Source organism: Diorhabda carinulata, chromosome X, assembly GCF_026250575.1.
Source record: "Diorhabda carinulata isolate Delta chromosome X, icDioCari1.1, whole genome shotgun sequence".
NCBI lineage: Eukaryota > Metazoa > Arthropoda > Insecta > Coleoptera > Chrysomelidae > Diorhabda > Diorhabda carinulata.
Window position 1 is genome coordinate 54,739,338 of NC_079472.1, and position 18,453 is coordinate 54,757,790.

Here is an 18,453-nt window from a genome sequence, read left to right on the forward strand (position 1 = left end):
ATACAGGGTGTTTCTATATTCGACCGACAACGCTCTACCACAGAGAGATCTCAATGAATGATTCATTTTGATATATGAACACGAACATGGGTCCTAGTTGCCTAATAGAGATATAGGGTGTTCAACATTCTAAATCAGAATAAAAAATTTGCCATAAATCAAGACAGCCTTCAATTTTTTTTTTTCAAAATTTGGTGACCAATATGCAATATTTTGATATAAACAAACTTGTCACTTTCATACCTCTATTTTTTACGCCACTGGAGCAAAAGCAAAATCTTATTTGGAACAATGATTAAACGTAAGTAATTCAAAACAAATGAAAATTATTCATAATCTCAATTGTTCGAACTGTTAGTAGCTTACTTCAACACACATTACCGTTTTGTCATTGAACAACGTGTCTTCAAGAATAGATCTAGATGGGATTGAATGATTTCTGCCGTATCTTGGATTCTAGTTATTAGATCTTGTTCAGATGCGATGATTGTTTCGTACACTAAGGATTACATAAAGCTCCATATAAAAGAATTAATTGGATTTGAGTCAGGTGATCTTGGATTCCCCGACCAATCCATTCCTGTGCTATGCTGACGATGCTGTGCTGGTTGCAGAATACGAAGATGACCTCCAAAGGCTGCTACATCGCTCTAATTTGACAGCAAAATCTCTAAATATTATGTTTTCTGCCTCCAAAACAAAAAAATCCAGCAGACAATGAAATTCAAATATCTGGGTATAGAACTATCCGGATATGGTGATATTGAGACAGAGGTAAGGCAGCAAATAGTAAAAGCAGCTAGAGTAGCCGGATGTCTGAATGACACTAAATGGAAAAACAAATACATAAGTATTGAGGCCAAGTCAAGGACTTACAAAACTGTAATCAGACCCATAATGACGTACACAGCAGAAACTCGGCCTGATACAGCGAAAACAAAAAGGCTCCTGGAAACAAGCGAAATGAATGTCTTATGAAGAATATTGGAAAAACGCTCCTAGACAGGGAACGTAACGATGACACGAGGCAAAAATGCAGAGTAGAAAATATTAACGAATGGGTACTGAGCAGAAAGCGCGAATGGAACGAACACATAAGTAGAATGAGCGAGGAAAGAATAGTAAGGATAGCACGAGACAACTCACCATTGGGGAAAAGAAGTATGGAAAGGCCACGAAAAAGATGGAGTGATAATTTTACCATCAATTGAGGCAATAGGCATGCTGCGAAGAATGAACAGGCAATCTGCCTAAAATGGAGTAAGAAGAAGAAAAAGAAGAAGACATTAAACTACATTTTTATTGTCTCTTTGTATTGTCTGGAAAAGCAGATAAATTGTTTTCCAGTTTTGAATTTTCAAAGAAAAATTTCATTGGAGTAATAAATAATAAATTATTGATTGAAAAGTTATGCTAATGAATTTTGATTGTGAATGATTAAAAGTTTATCATTTTATTAACTGTACCGAATAAAAATAACGAGGAGCCTTAATATGTTTTAAAATCAAAATTGGCGTTGATTTTTTTTGATATTTTATACTCATTGTTGTTATTATCAAATATAATTTATTTGTGTAAGAATTCTTAGAGTATCTTCGATTTTTTCAAGAAGATGAGGAATTCTAAGAACGGATTCTACCACGAGAGCTGATTGATATGTGAAGCTATCGTATCCTACCCTCTAAATCGTCACCTTCTATATCTGTATCTCTATCCAACCAAGAACTATAGTGAAATTATTTCAGGTTGGAGGATTCGTCCGTGTATGCTGCTCTGTTTATTTGTTATCTTCTATGATATCATCATGCCAGGAAGCAGTCGACATTCTTTTGCCTAATAATTCTCTCTGTATAGGTAGCAATCAGTTGCCAACATTTTACCTTGTGCAACATCACCTGGACGATATTATCAGGGTTAATGCTACCGACACTCGTTTCCAATTCCTCTCTCAAACCCCTCCAGTGATTACACTTGAAGAATGTCTGTTCGACATCATCTGAGTCGTGTTCACAATAGGTGTTTATACTTTCTTCATTTTGCGGAGATACCGTCGGAAGTAGCTGTGATCCGTTCACATCTCCGAACTTCTTTTCGATTCATATTCTGAGGTCTTTATTTGTCACTACTTACCTGATGCTTCTTCTGTCCACCGTTGTTGCCACATCGGTATTACACCAGCCACTATTAAGATATCTTGTGCTGAGACAGTCGGTAGGAACTTGCTTCTGTACCATCGTCATCGCTTTGCAATATTTTTTTATTTTCAGGGTGTCTGACCAGACAGCAGCCTTGGTTTCTCCGCCCGTGGTCCTCTAGTATTTGACATTAAGCTATCCTCTCGGCCGCCTTTTGAACTGTCTTACGTATGTGGAGTTGGAAAGACATCTTCCTATCAAAAATCACTCCTAAATCTAGACTTGATTTTGTCTGTCCCGATTCTAATAGAAATTCTTGTCTGTATTCGTTACTTTGAGAGAAACATCAGCTTAGTTTTTTCCATAGCGAGTTGTAGTCCGAGATCCATTGGATAGTTATATAGTTTGAAAATCACTCATCGCATGTAATATTGCAGGGTTTGTTGTGGACAATTCCTTGAAATGTCCCTTCCTTCTGGGTGACATGTGGCGCGACTCAATTTTAGCGAATTTTCAAATTACAAAGGATATCTGTTACATATTTACTAAGACTAACAGCAGGGCTCACTGCGGGGACTCCCTCAAGAGATTGAAAATTCTGACTCTTTCTTCCTTATTCATCTTCGAATCCGTTTGCATAATTCGTAAGCAAGCTTCTACATTATTTTAAAGGTTGTTAGACGACTATCAACTTAGGAACGCGGGGCCTTACCTTAGCCTACCCACTTCATATTCAGAATTAGTTGAGGGGTTAACATTTTACAATGCAAAAAATGCACAATCACTTGCCAATTGAAATCAAATCGATATCATCTTTTCCCGCATTCCGCAATAATTTGAGGGCATATTTACTTTACAGTAAACTTTCTATTCTACCTTCTATTCTAATATTTAATTCCGGGTATTCTGCATACTGGTATAATTTTTGTTATGGACTTATATACTAATTATGACCTATTACTTTTACCTATAAATATGTTACTCATTGTGGTTTTCTTCTGTATATTGAAATTGCATTTCATTTGTATTTTCATTTAGTTATTTTTATGTTTGTTTCTTAGTTCTTACAAGCTTTTGTCTACAAATTGTTACAATTTTTTGAACAAGAAAAAAATTCTCTCTCTCTCTCTCTCTCTCTCTCAAATCAAACAACAAAATATGATAAAATAAAGAAGCTTCACGGCATTTTTACTTTTTATCGTTGTTGTATAATGGCGTCAATGTAATATAATGGTGTTTCCGATTGAGCGATATATTTGATTCCACTGAGCCAATAAACCACTGCTTCATCCATCAGCGTAAGTGATGTAATTATTTTGAGAAAAAGCCGTTATCGGACTGATGTGCTTTTTCGCAACAATCTTAATCACAGCAATCACTTCCCTTTTAGTTCCGTTCAAAGATATAGCTTTTTCCTGCTCCCTCAGATAGTCCGGGCGAAACCATATTATAATTATTTAATCAACAAGATTATCTAATGGTCTCCTTGAGTTAACAGTAGATTAAAAATCTGACTTGCAGAACAGAATATGAAATTAATTTCTATAGTATCCAAAAAATTTTTATTAATTGTAATAAGTAATTTCTGGGATAAATGACAAAGCTCCGGGAGATGATGGAATAGAACCGGAACTTCTTAAATGTGGTGGAGAAAAACTAAGTAAATATATTCATCAACTAATGGAGCAAAAAAAAATCCCGGACGAGTGGAACTCAGGCATAATCACACCAATATTTAAGAAAGATAATAAAGAAATATGTGAGAACTATAGAGCCTTCACCCAGCTAAACATTATCTACAAAATACTGGTCAATTTAATATATAAAAGGTTGAGGAAATAGCAGAGAGAGAACTAGGGGATTATCACAACAAGAAGATTAACTATAGACGCAATGCACACTATATACCAAATAAAAGAAAAGACTGCGAAATATGAAAGAGAAATACATATAGTCTTTATTGACTTCAGAAGTCCTTTCGACTCAATAAAAATGTAGCAAAAACAGAATATATGAAAAATGAGGAAAATCAGAACAAAAAACAAACCAACTGAAAACTAGAAAATAAAATTTTGAAGCAATATTGACTTTTAATTATCTAGGAATAACATTGGGACAAACAACCAGAGAGAGAATAGGATACAAAAGGGCTTTCAAGCCTATGGAAGAAACAAAAACCTACTAAAAAACAAAAATATAACCAAGTAATCACATATGCAATGGAAACAACAGTAATAAACAAAAGAGAAGAAGAAGAAATTGGAAGGACCGAAAGAAAGATAATGATAAATATAACAGGCCCAAACATAAGACAGGAAGGAGAAAGAAGAGCAAAGAAAAACGAAGAAATAGAGAGAGAACTGGTGAATGGGAATATAGTGAGATACATAAAAGTACAAAGGGTCAACTGGGCCGGGCTCACAATGAGAAGAGAACCAATTGAAATGATCAACAGAATAACGCAATGGATCCCATTGTGGCCAAGGAGAAGGGGCACCACCTCAAAAAAAAAGGTTTTTACGCGCCAAAGGCGGTAGCCATAATCCACATGGGATTAAAAGGCTTGATGATGATGAATTTCCGGGAGAGACACTCTTAAATCGAGTAATTTCTATATAGCAACTAGACGAAACAAACTATGTAAAAGTACATACTGGAAATTCCATTTCATGTTATTATCCTGATTATTTAAACTGTTTCATGTTGCCATCGACATAGAAAGGTCTTAAATCAGGTAACAAATTAATTAAAAAAAATACAGAAAGAAATCGAAAAATGGATACTAAATTGTTCAAATTGATGTCCATCTTGACCAATACATTGACGGCAACGTCGAATTTCAGTTCGAAGATCGGGAAAGGTGCGTGGTCCTATTGCAAAAACGCGGTCTTTGAGAAGGCCCCACAGGAAGAAATCACAAGGTGTCGATTCACATGACCGTGCGGGCTACTCAACGAATCCTCGTCTGCTTAACCATTCTCCAAAATGAACATTAAGGTATTCCCGCACACATAACGCTTAGTGCGACGGAACTTCATACTGCATGAAATAATAGATGTTCGCGAGTGTTGGATAGTTGTCCATCTTTACACGTAAATCGTCGAACATTTCCAGATAACTTTGGTTCCTAATGTAACCCTCAATAAAGTACGGGCCCACGAGTCGTTTCGAATGGATACCTGCCCAAACACACACGCCAGGCAGGTTCAATTCTTCTTTAATGGAGACGTGAGGATTCTGGTCGTTCCAGTATAGGCAGTTATGCCGATTGACCGGTACCGTTCAGGTTGAAGGATGCTTCATCCGACCACAAAATGGAATGCTGGAACTGCGGATCATCCTGATTCCGAGGTACCACTCGCAAAATTTCAATCTGCGATCGGATATTTGTAAGTCTTCTGATAGCCGCACTGTAGATTGGTTCAGCCCCTCAACTAACGCTAGCCCACTTTTTCCATATTTTCGCTAGTTTTTTCGTTAGTTGTTACAGATACCTGTTGTCCAGAACTTGGCGTGTCGGCAACAAAGCTCGTTTTTAAGAATTTCTGGTACGTCTTACACACTGTTGAACTATTTGGTAGCGGTGAGTTCGGAAATTGTTGTTCAAATTCGAAACATAATTTCGTTATCTACGTTCGTACGCAGATACGACGTAATAAAAAAACTTTTTCTTGAAGCGTGAACTTGTATTCATTTTGAAAACGCATCTACTCGACGAGCACGTGTTATCATAACACAGACACAACTGTCTAAGCATGAAGATGCTTCGTTTTTTCGACTGCCTTTTCAAACTGCCGATTTTTCGAGAGCTTGTGTGAGGTGTATGGGGAAATGTATATGTATATCAAAATCAGCGCATAAGGTGGAGATGAATCACAAACGAACGTACAGACGTCCATGAAGAACAATACTCTGGCCGGCCATCATTTTCGGACGAATTGAATGCGAAAGTGCAACAAGCAAAGCTGTAAGATCATATGTGACAGTTCTAGATCTCAACGAGATGATCCTTGACGTCTGCAAGTCCTGCATTTACAACATTTTGAGAGACCACTCAGGATATGTCAAGATTTGTGCCATGTTGGTCCGGAAAATGTTGAGGTATGATAACAAAAGGCAACGTGTAGAAGCAGCTCACAGTGTTATCATCACTTTCCTAAATTGAAGAAATACTTGGAACTAACGAAGAGTTGTAACAAGAGACCTCTACAATTCAGGCATAAAAAAGATGATACAGTTCATGTGAAAATGCATTGATCGGCGATTATGTCCATAGATAGAGGAAATTCTAAGCTTTCCAAACATGTACTATTCAAAGCTTAACATGTTTCTTAATATAAAACTTCATTGGGAATTTTATTATGGATAAACTTCGTATAATAATTGGACAGACAAAAATTTGCTGTATTTTTCTAATTTATCTATTTAACTTGTTAAAAATGTGTTGAATTTTCTGTAAAATTTCATAATGAATGTGATAAGATACAAATAATATACATTAATTATACTATTACTTAACTTGCAGTCAAATGATGCATAAAAAATTTTGAAAAAATATAACAAACGTTTAATTTATATCATATGGTCCAATAAAAACATTCATATCAATATTATTTATTCATTCATTCATTACAACTCCCAATTCAATATATTTTTTACAAATTAAAAAACTAGTCTTGTACATTTACTCTGGAAACCAGCTGACTGGAAAGTGTCCATTATCAAATAAATATCTTGAATAATAAGAACTTGATTATAAAAAAGTAGTTCTCCATATGTTCAAGCTTAATTTTAACTTTTATTTTTACACCTTAATCCTTTTATCCACTATTTTTACCAATTATTACTTGAAGTTAACATATTTAGAAATATTATGTGTTAATTGAGAAACCATGCTAACCACAAGAGATGTTTACCTTTAGTTGGCGTAGAATCTAGATGCACGATCCCTATGAATCGCTTCGGAATAGCTTCAGGCTCAAAAATAAACAAAACATTCGTACCTTCTAAACTTACTGAAAACTCAAATACGATTTGAAGTAGTTTTAGATATACAGTGAATAGTACAATAATGAATTTCTTGTGATGACTTTGACCAAACACTTGGAAGGTATCCTTGGAGTCTGAGCTTTCAATATTAGCTAATGGCACCGATTAAGAGGAGGAAGTATTTTGAATAAAAAATAGACCCATTCAAATATATGATCGATCCATTTACTATATAATCGTAATGAGTAGCGTCGAGCAATAAAAGATAATCAATTATTATTTTTCACTTGTAACTCAACGGTCTTAAAAAACAATTCAAGCTACGCTTTGTTGATTTTTTACGGACTACGTCTTTTTACTCATAAAATAAAGGAATATTTTCGAAGCTTTGTGACATTATAAGTGATTATTGCTTAAACAAACAAATTTCCGCAACAGGAAACAAATTTTAATAAAAAAAATATGAAAATCAACAGTAGCAGCAACGTGGCAAATAAAAGCGGAAAGAACTGCCTAAAGCAACTACCGTTTCATTTATTCCTGTTAAAGTTCTACTCAAAAGAAATGGCTGTTGCTAAGTAGTTCCCCCTTTCAAGATACTGTCATTTGGAAATGTTATCAGTGTTGGTTCAAGGAATCTTTCTCATCAAAGTGAGATAAATATAGAGATTTAGAAAGGATTGTGCCAGTTATTCTTTTTATTGCAGATAGAATTTATCAAAAGATTTTATTAAAGAGAAGAGAAAAAATTACTATAATCATTTTATTGAAACAACTTTTTAAAATCCGATCAAGTGAAATGCTGTCTTCCAAAACAACATTCATATAAAATGGGGGGATAGATAATCAAATAGTTTTTCTCAAGGTTACTACTTTTTGTTGGTGTTTGAGATATATGCTAGTCATATTAACGAATAAACTTTCTATAAACTACAGAAATGTAGTAAAAAATCTCCTATTTTAAGAAAATGTGGTTTGATAAAGTTCTGTAATATGGTTTAAGCGACGTTGTTTCACGTTTCATTTCGAAAAGATCACACTTTTGTTTCTTGTTTATCAAATATATAACTTTAATTACTTCAAGTACCAAATTTGACCTCCGGCTTTTTTCAATAGAATTTTAGCTAATACCTCATTCAGATGCTACATCCTTCATCTAGTCTTCACGAGTAAAGATATTGTAAATTTTTGAATCTGCTTATAGTTTTACTTGGATTCCTTACGAGTGAGATTCAATTTTGCACAGCTCGTGGTGTTATTTACCACATAATTATGTAATTTTGATCAAAAATTTATTATAGGTATATTCAGTAAATTTACTATGCAGTGCTCTGATTATACCTCTCAAATAACTTAAGCTCAGTTTTAAAAACTTACAAAATATATTTTTTCTTTTACTAGTACAACAATCTATCTTTATTTGACAAACTATTATGATATAGTTGCGATTTATTCTGGTTAACTTTATCTAAAATCCCCCCGTCCTTCTAAATCAAAAAGATTCAAGCATAAATGCAAACGGCGTAGCTGGTTTCTATCACTTTTTTTTATTGTACGATAAAACATAGTGGATCCAAATCTAAGTTTTTTTTCAATTTGCAAATATTATTATTGAAAAATAATAAATAGTAAGTTTGATTACTTTCCAACTAAGATTCATATTCAAAAATTGCAAAATTATACTTCGTTGCAGTAAATTTTCTCAATTGTCGAAGAAAATCACTAAAAGTGTATTATAATTCGAATTCACACAAAATTTTATCCATCATATGTTTCACAAAGCAATGGTAGTTTTACAAAAAGTTTTTGCAGTATGTGGTGTGGGAATATGGGTGGTCAAATAATTCGGCCATTTTTTTATTGAGTCATAATGGAGAAAGATATTTAGACTTTTAACACGTTGAGCCCCGGTACAGTTCATAGGCCCCCAACAGCCTAGAGTGGTATGTATGACGTATTATATTACAAACCTACTCCACGTCCCAAGGAACCGTATTTGGACGGTCCAGGGTCCTTCAAACGTTATCCTACGCCTACGTTTAGTCCATTTGATTTTTTTTCATGATCTTAAACTCCATTGTAAAACAAAACAGCTTAGTTTTTTGTTTTCTTCAACTTAATTCAAATAATATTTGTTCGAGATTTTTTATTTGTGCTACTTTAATATTACCTTGATCTTTGTAATATTTTTTAAAACATATAGTACATTTTCATATACTTCAGATAAAAGTATAAATCATCGTTCAAAGGATGAAAAAGCAAACAAAATTTTGTTTTTTCATTCTGCAAGTAGGGTGTACCTTTGAACAAATATAGGTAAATAAAAGATTTACAAAAGTACAAAAATGATGTTTTCAGCATACGGTCCAAAGGACCTCTCTGGGCTCTGGAGGAAGTTTTAACGCTAAACTTTATCTCGGGCCCAGAGGGAGCCTGGATCGCATACAAAATACATTTTCTCATAGTTTCCCTTTCAAATAAATTTTTCCTTCATTTTTCTTTGGATCCACATCCCATTTGGAGTGTTGAAACACAAAAAAAATTTGAGTCCAGGGGAAAGTTTATCAGTTTTCGTTAAGGCCTAACGTGTTAAGAAACGAATTGTCAATTCACTGAGAAAACATATCCTCAGTCATTCATCGTGACATGTTCTTACAGCATGCCCGGCACATTATCACATATATATTCGGCATTTTTTATATCAAATATACCCCATTACGTAGATAGGACAAGGAATTTTGTTTATTTGGCCACCCAGATACCCAGACTTAACTTGCTTCGATTTTTATATGTGGAGCTGAATAAAAATAGACCCACGGCAAGAGATAATATGATTCTATTTATTCGTCAGAGACTGATTTCGATTTAGATTTTGAGTACACCTGCGCCACTCATTAAATAGATAGTTATCTAGTTTATGAATTGTTAGATTTGCTACATTGATTATTTATTGATTTGTTCTTATAGTTAGTCATATTAGCTTTACATTTATATATCGCCATATAGCGGCAATCATAATAGTATATTACGTAAAAAGAGTTGAAGTATCCCATTACGCACGAAGTGAAAAATTTCATTTTTCACTTTTCATTCAATTATTTAAACGTTATTATAATAGTTGTTAATGATAATTGAGCAATTATTGTAAATCGATTGTGCCTTATTATTTATGATAAACGGCTATTTATAATTGTAGTACTGTTTGGTACATCGGAAGGCGAAGATTGATAATTGGTAATTGCCTTGGTAATTGCCTCCTATATTCGTAATGCGTTGTCATTTTTATTTTTATGAGATTTATTTACATAGCCTTCCGCTACTGTAGAAGATTGCCAGCCACCAAGTCGTTTGAATGATAGCCTGCTTTTATACTCACAACCTATTTTATACACTTTCCATTTCTGTAATTAAGAAATAAAGGAAGCATTCTCCGAAAAGGATTTAATGTTATGCTTGTGTCGCAAATCCTTAAATTTTTGATAGGTAATTTCATACCGTTCTTTGGATTTTAGCGCTAACAAATTATGTGTGGCAGCTTAAGCTTTTTCTGAAATCTTCGGTGAAAGTCTCATAATTTAATCACTTTCACTACTATCAGTTATATTCGTAGATAAAGTTGAGAAAATATTCAGATACAATCATATTTTGTTCAAGACATTGACAATATGAATGACATGACACTTATTTTCATAGCATGCTACTTAAGAAAACGTGTTCTATTTTCTAAGAAATTGCAAAATGTGCTGTCTACATTTTGGTGCAGCACTCTTTCAATCCTAAATATATCTCGCTAATGCTGAAAGTTTTTATGTTTTTTAATTGACTAAATTTGTGAAAATAGACCAAGTAAAGTCTTAAATTAAATTAAATTTTTTTGAAATTTAATTAAACCAGGAACTTTTTTTTTTCAAAACGCACGTGTACGTTATGAGATCTCATTACGTGCATGTTATTGTTAAATGTCATTTACAACGAATGTCGACGGTGCGATTTTTGACGTTTACAGACATGGGCGTAGAAAAAATTATTTTGAGAACAATTCGAATCACTACAGGTAGTCCAATATAAGAACTTTTCATCGATAATAATTTTCAACTTCCGTTTGTACAAAAATTCTCGCTGTTCACACTTTTCTTAAGATATCTCGGGATAGAAAAAAGATATCGATATGCTACTTCACTGTTGATTTAGTTAAATTCTACAAGATTTATTGAAACTTCCTATACTTCTATCAGTATATCAGTGATCACAAAATCTATAATATACGAAATAACACCCTATATCAACCATGCTGCAAATTAAATTGCTTAGAATTCGTATATTTTGTATTTCTGCAAAAAAGCTCCTATTTCAAGAGATAGTCTCTGAACCTTATGGAAAGAAAAATGCGTAGAATATGTTGAGGAATTCGATTATTGTTTTTAAAGTGACACTTATTAGCTGAAATTTGTGAAAATTCCGCTTTTCTATTTTATATTTTCAAATACCTCTATAGATGGACCTAATATTCTTAACACAATTTCCATGTGCCCGTCGTGTCCTTTTATGAGGATTATGAAACTAGTAAAGCTGCAGCTCAATCCATTTGGCGTAACGAAATTCATCATATTCATAGAAAAACAAAAATGTTGTTAGATGATGTTGTAAAAAGCATCATAATATCGGTCATATAACAAGACCAAAAATTATAAAAACCCTACAATCTGTTTTCGAGGTATTTAATGCATTCATTCCACCTTTTACTCAAAATTCGGAGCTTAGAATTAATAGCATGCTAACTAGTAGTTGTAGCTGCAAATTCACATATTTCATAAACTCTGCTGAAACTCGCAAATTTGGACATGCTTATCGGAGTTGAATGCAATACAGGGGCTCGGCGAACAACCAATTGTTTGAATTATGTTATATGAAACTGAACTTGGTAACGTATTGTAATATAATACACGTTTCCTTATTAATTCATAAGAAAATTGGGGAACGGCTCTAACTTTGAGACATGTATGCTTGAGAAGACTAATTCTGAGGATTGTCTACGGTATGCAACTGATGAATTATAATGGATGTTCAAGTATAATGTTCATGAAGTATCAAATTATGATAAATATTAAACAAGAAAGTAGTTAATAAGAAGAAAATAACTTGGGTAAGAGCAGGATATTACTATTCGAACATATCCAGACGTTTATAAACTCATGAAAGGTAAACAAAAGTGTTTTTCAGAGAAGAAGTGATTTGAAATCAAGTAACATCTCAAATGTAATGCGTGTGTCCCCTACAAGTGACACTCACCGCAGATGAGCGGACTGTAATTCGTTCTTACTATATTTCATTTATTAGAAAAATGAAAAAAAAAATTTCATTTGAACTGAATACTTCCGAATAAATGGCTTCTTAGATAACAAAGAAATTGGTGTCATATCAAGATAATATATTTTTTCGTATTATCCTCTTCTTATCTTACCGTTCTTTGTTTTCGTGTTTCTCAAAATTATATTAAGTGTCAGTGTATATTATATTTTTATGTACTTTATGGAAGGATGAGTCTTCTGACAGCTTAAATATCAATTGTATTCCTATTCCCACTCCAAGTTCATCAATTTCTCGTCCTTTTCTTCGTAGCGTGCCGTATCAAGTCCCCTTGACTTTGGCGATCAGTATGGCAAAACTCTCTCTATCTTGAGCTAGTCTAAATAATTGTCCTGTTGTTCTTATCCCAGTCCATTCTGTAATATTCTTCAACCAAGAGGTTTGTTTCCTTCCAATTCCTCTACGACCTTTAACCTCACTCATCATAATCAACTGGAGGATATTAAACCCGTTATCATGCATTAGTGTCCCAAATAAGCTATTTTCCTACATTTAATGTTATCCACCAACTCACGAACTGCATTTGCTCTGTTAAGGACGACTGCATGGTTTCTTTGCATAGCTCTCCTCAGTATCTAAAGCATGCGTATATATAACCACATTTCAAAAGCCTCTAAGCGATTAATGGTAGATATTTTTAAGTCCATGCTTTGACACCATATAAGAGAACTGACCATATGTAACATTTGATCATCCGTTTCCGGAGTTGAAATTTTGAATTATCATTAGAGAAGAGTGATCTCATTTTAAAAAATGTTGTACATTTTATTTCCTTATCGGGATCCAGTTGTTTAGTAATGTAGCAACCAAGATATTTGAAACTGGACACTTTTTGAATCGTTTGTCCGTTTACCTGTAGCTGTATGTCATGGTACGGCAAGCGACTAAATACTATTTTGTTTTGGAACAGTTAATGTTTAGACCCATCTCTCTTCCTACTCAGTCAATAGCATTTAAAAGGCATTCAAGTCCATTCAAGTCGTCACACAGTATAACTGTATCGTCTGCGTATCCGATTTACAGTCGTAACATTCTATAGTCTCCTTGATTTGGCGTAAACATAGGTAGATATATCTTTTCTATGTAATCGTCAATTTAAATCTGTTTAAGTCTTTAAGAGTAATAGTGTACTATACCACACTTACCGATGTTGATTTGCTTTGAATAATTCATTCCTCCAATCACTTTCATCTTAGTATCTAAGGTGTATTTCGCTATATCAATATTTCATTTGCTTCCTTGTCCATTATAAAAGGAATCTGATTCGCAGACACTAGACTGAGCTTTTCTTTTTAAAGAGTTTAGAATGTGAGATGGCTTCAATTTCCAGAGTTCTTCGTCTTCTATTTCAAGCGCTCCCAGATGTAGTGCTCTGGAGTTCCTTAGTGTTTGACATTTGAGAGAATGTGGACAGAGGTTTCGTCCTCTGTGCAGCAAAATCTGCACGCCGCATTATCTACTAGATCTATCGAATTCAGGTGTTTGTTAAAGCGACAGTGCACCGATAAAACTCCTGTTAGTATTCGTGGATTGTTCTTACTTAGGTTTATACATTCACAAGATCTACTTCAGGTATAATTTCACAGAAGAGTTTTTGTTTGTCTCAGCCCCTGTTGGTTGTTCCAATATTAGTTCCATTCATATCTGCCTTCTTTTCTAGTGCTTTTTCATTTTATTTCCCTTCGCTCCGGTGTGTCCGGAATTCATTGTAGGGTAATTTTATTTTTCTTGTCTAGTTCGTTTAATTTCTTATGCAATCCCAAACGAATTTTTATTTTATGAAATTGGAGCTAAGAGTTCAAATGGCTGGTGCGTTGTCCAGGCTTTTAGAGTGTTGATTCTGTGCCCGTACACTCCTACTTCAGTTCCGTCTGCTGTTTTTGATCCGTCCGTATACCATTTAATAGAATTTCTATTCATTTCTTGTATGGTGCTTTAATCCCATTTTCTTTTACAGTTTATTATTGATGTGGAGCTTTTCTTAAAGCTGAAACGAAAACAAGAATTGAATAGTCACATTAGCAGAATGACAAGCGAATCGCAAGGGATAAATCGCCAATACGCAGAAGAAGTATTGGTCGACCGAGAAAGAGAAGAGAAGAAAATGAAACAGTCGGTTGGGGTTTTTGGCTGAAATTACTAGAAACAAAGTTGAAATTCGGCTTACACGTAGTTTTGATTGTCGTGAATACAAGAAAAAATGTAACCTTCCCAAAAACTTTTTTATGAGAAAATTTTTAGTACCACATGTGAGCCATTGAATCCAAAAAAAAACTGATACAAGAAGTACGAAGCAATTCAAGAGACCATGAAAACCTTTTATGGAATATGACATATTTTGTTTTTATTATTAGTTACTCTACAATAGAAGTGATTCTCTGTACCACAATAAATAACTGAAGAAATAGATATTTAGTTGACGTAAAACGTGAGAGGTCGATTGACAACTTACAGGATATATTCATTCTATTCTGGAAAGTACATTCATTGTATCTTATAGTCGATTATATTTATGAAATAATTGTGAAGTTTCAAATAAAAATTATATTTCACATTATAAACTTTCAAGAAGAATGTAATGGGAAATAGCAGTCTGAAGCCGAAGCTGTCACTTTGAAATACACAGGCGATGTTTAACTAGTTTTACAAACTTCAATTTCAGAAATATTACAAAAAATTGTAGTTTTCAAGTCATGAACAGAATATTCTCAGAAAAGTTTTGTTGGTGGAAGTTTCCAACTGTCATGTCATTCTGTTGGAGCACTTTGCGAAACCATAGCTTATCGGAATAATAATTATAATTTATACTACGTTGTGGTAAAAGATGAGGGAGTTCTCGGATTTTTCAATAAGTGGTTTGATTTTTTTTTTAAATTCCTTTTATATTTCTGGTGACAGTTGAATCATTGTAGAAATTATATTCAGTATACATGATGATATACAAGGTTTGTTTTTTAAGTAAGTACTGAAACTAGAAGTGAACTAATAAGTTTTTCAGATCATCATAGTTTTAAAAGAAAGTTCCTTTTATATCTCAGATCAAGTCAGTTCAGTCAAAATGAATTAAATTGAATGTTTTGACAAGGTCTAGGTCTCTTCTTCTCTATGTTAAATGTTTGTTGTTAAGTTGTTAACCAAATGATCTGATCACACTGCTGATCTTATCAGAAAAAGAATCGAAGACGAAACTTTTCTTTCTTAGGAATCTCATGAAAAATGACGTTTATAAAACTCTTCAGACTAATAAACAGGACAGGAGATTACTATAGTAGCATTTCGATTTTTCAAAGTTGCTAAAAAATTTTGTTAAATTGCATATATTGATTTTAACGGTCGATAACGAGAACATTTTTTCTAATATTACGGTTAGTTTCGGAAACTTCGTTTTGTTGATCTAATTCTTATCATTTATCTTCCTCGTAAATCCAAGTAGCCAACAACTGTATAATTTGCGTATACCGCAACTCACTAGAAGAACATATCGTTTAACATCTGTCTATCGTCCGAGTTTATATAAGGCCCATGATCACTAAACTTCCATATTAGTGTATGAAGTTTTCTGTCTCAAAGTAATTATTACACTTTTGGTGACTTGTTTTCTTAAATGGTTTATTAAGATTTATCATCATTTATATATTAAAGTCACAGACACGTTACTAAAAATACTGGGCATTCTTCCATTTGATACAAGGGAAATGAAGTTTTTACCCTTCCCGTTACAGAAAATAAAATATTAACAATTCAATTGTTAAGTTAAATCGAATGTATCCCTTTAATAATGTGAATTGAGATGCATAAGGTTAATTAATTCACGATATTCATACAAATGTATTCATACCTCTTAAAGGACTCTGAAAATGTGGAAAGCCTCATATCTAAGGGCTTAAAAATTATGAACACTTTGAATTTGATATCAAATACATGACACCTCATTAAAAAGCTCATATATTAGGTTTATAATGAGGTTAGGTTGTATTCTGTGGTTTAATTCAAAATAAATTCAAAATTTATTTGGTATATTTGCAACTAACTTCCGTTTCCTCTCGATTTATAGTCATGAATTAATTCCAAAATACAATTTGTCTTGATATTATCCAAATTAATACCCAGATCGATTTAAAATATTTTGTAGAAAGTTTAAAAAAGAAGAATCGTTGGAATAATCGACAAGCATGCTCGACTCAGATTTTTAATTGACTCTTAACGCCGACAGGAACAAGTGAGGAATTTTGATGAACAATAAGCACAAAAAATGTTCGAAACTTTCCAATAATGTTGACGATAGTTACTTCGTTTATAGGAAAAGTAAATTCATGTTTCACATCAATTCAAATCCTCATCTAGAATATTTCCACGAGTACAAATAAACTTATAAGAAAAGTTTGATTTGTAAAATATTTTCAAATTAGTATTCTATTGTGAGAAATAATTAATGATATCATGCAGATATGGAGACAATATTTTAGAGATTTCTTAGAAGGAAAGGGTACGAATGAAACAGAAAACAAAGAGACTATAGGACAAGAAGGATTAACACAAATCCAAACAACAGAAGAATCTATTAAGGACACCAGAATAGAACAAATTACCACAGACATGATAAAAGCGTCAGAAAGGAAAATAGCAAAAACACTAAAAATCATAATTAACAAAATATATGACACGGGAAAAGCACCAAAAGATTGGAGAGTGTGTAATAATATAAGAGGAACTGTTTTTTTTCAACCTCTGATCACTCTGTTTACATTAAGGTGTCAGTCGGCGTTGTGCTACAGCCGTTATTGATGCTACCGCCAAGTGTGATTAGTTTCCGGCAGGCGTCATAGTTCGGCAGAAATCTATCGGAGAATGAGTCGTGTGTATGGGAAATGATTGACAGAATGGTTAAAGAAAACCGCAGATTCACCATTACTGTTATGTCTACGGAATTTCCATAAGTTTCAAGGTCTGTTTTGCACTCTATTGTTACTGAACAGTTAGGCTACATTGGCGGCAATTTTATTTGAAGAAGGTATTAAAAATATTGTTCACAGATATGACAAATCTTTTGGTGATTATTGTTTTATACGAACTTGAATTTTAATTATAACCTCCTTACGACCTGCTTACAAGGAAGGAGACACAAACTGTAGCATTTGTAGAGGATGCAAACTTCATAATTGGACAAATAACTGAAAAAGTGATAAGAGGAGACATAGAGACACCTGTGCTGCATAGATCTTGAAAAAGCATTTTACGGAGTCAATAGAATTGATACTTCAAATATAAAACTATTACTAAACGGAGAGACTTTATAAAAACTATGTCAGAGTGAGGCAAGAGGTATCAAATAGGTTCGAAGCAACAAAATGAGTGAAGCAAGGATGTATACTAAGTTCATTATTATTGTCAGATGTTTTTTATTGAGGAAATAGAAAGAAAAAAAATTCCAACCAATTTGCTTAATGAAACTACTTCATAAATTGCAAATAGAGTGCCATCTTGAAAAAAACAATATATTGTGTTATTAAATTCCTTTAATATCTTTCACCTTTCGATATGTTCATGTTTCTAGATCGTCTTGATTTAAAACTATTTTCTTTTTAATTTTTTGAAGACAGATGAAAATTTGACGTTATAACCTAAGGAGCTAAGGCTGTTAGGCAGGTATCTTCTGTAATATTTCGAAGAGCGTCACCGATAAAAAGCATTATCCATGCTCCTACTGATTCAGATTATTTTATTATCATTTTTAACTAATCAACAAACAAATAAATAGACATTTCTCTAACGAAATTCCTTGTATTTTTTAATCCGAACATTTGAAGGTCATCTTCTAGATAAGTGATACTTCAGTGATAATTAGCATACTACCCTTGCAGTCGTATTTCCGATGTTCAAGTTTTGTCAAACTGTCTTTATGTATGCCCTACATTTACTTGAGTTTGATCCCTTTAATAAATTTTTCTACGTTCGTCTAGAT

The 18,453-nt window shown here is 33.3% G+C and overlaps 1 protein-coding gene across 2 annotated transcripts in view; it reads left to right on the plus strand.

The window, feature by feature from the left end:
* Nucleotides 1-18,453, plus strand: part of LOC130902024 (mucin-2) — a 551,276-nt gene that overhangs the window by 404,702 nt on the left and 128,121 nt on the right. The gene's annotated exons all lie outside the window — the stretch shown is intronic.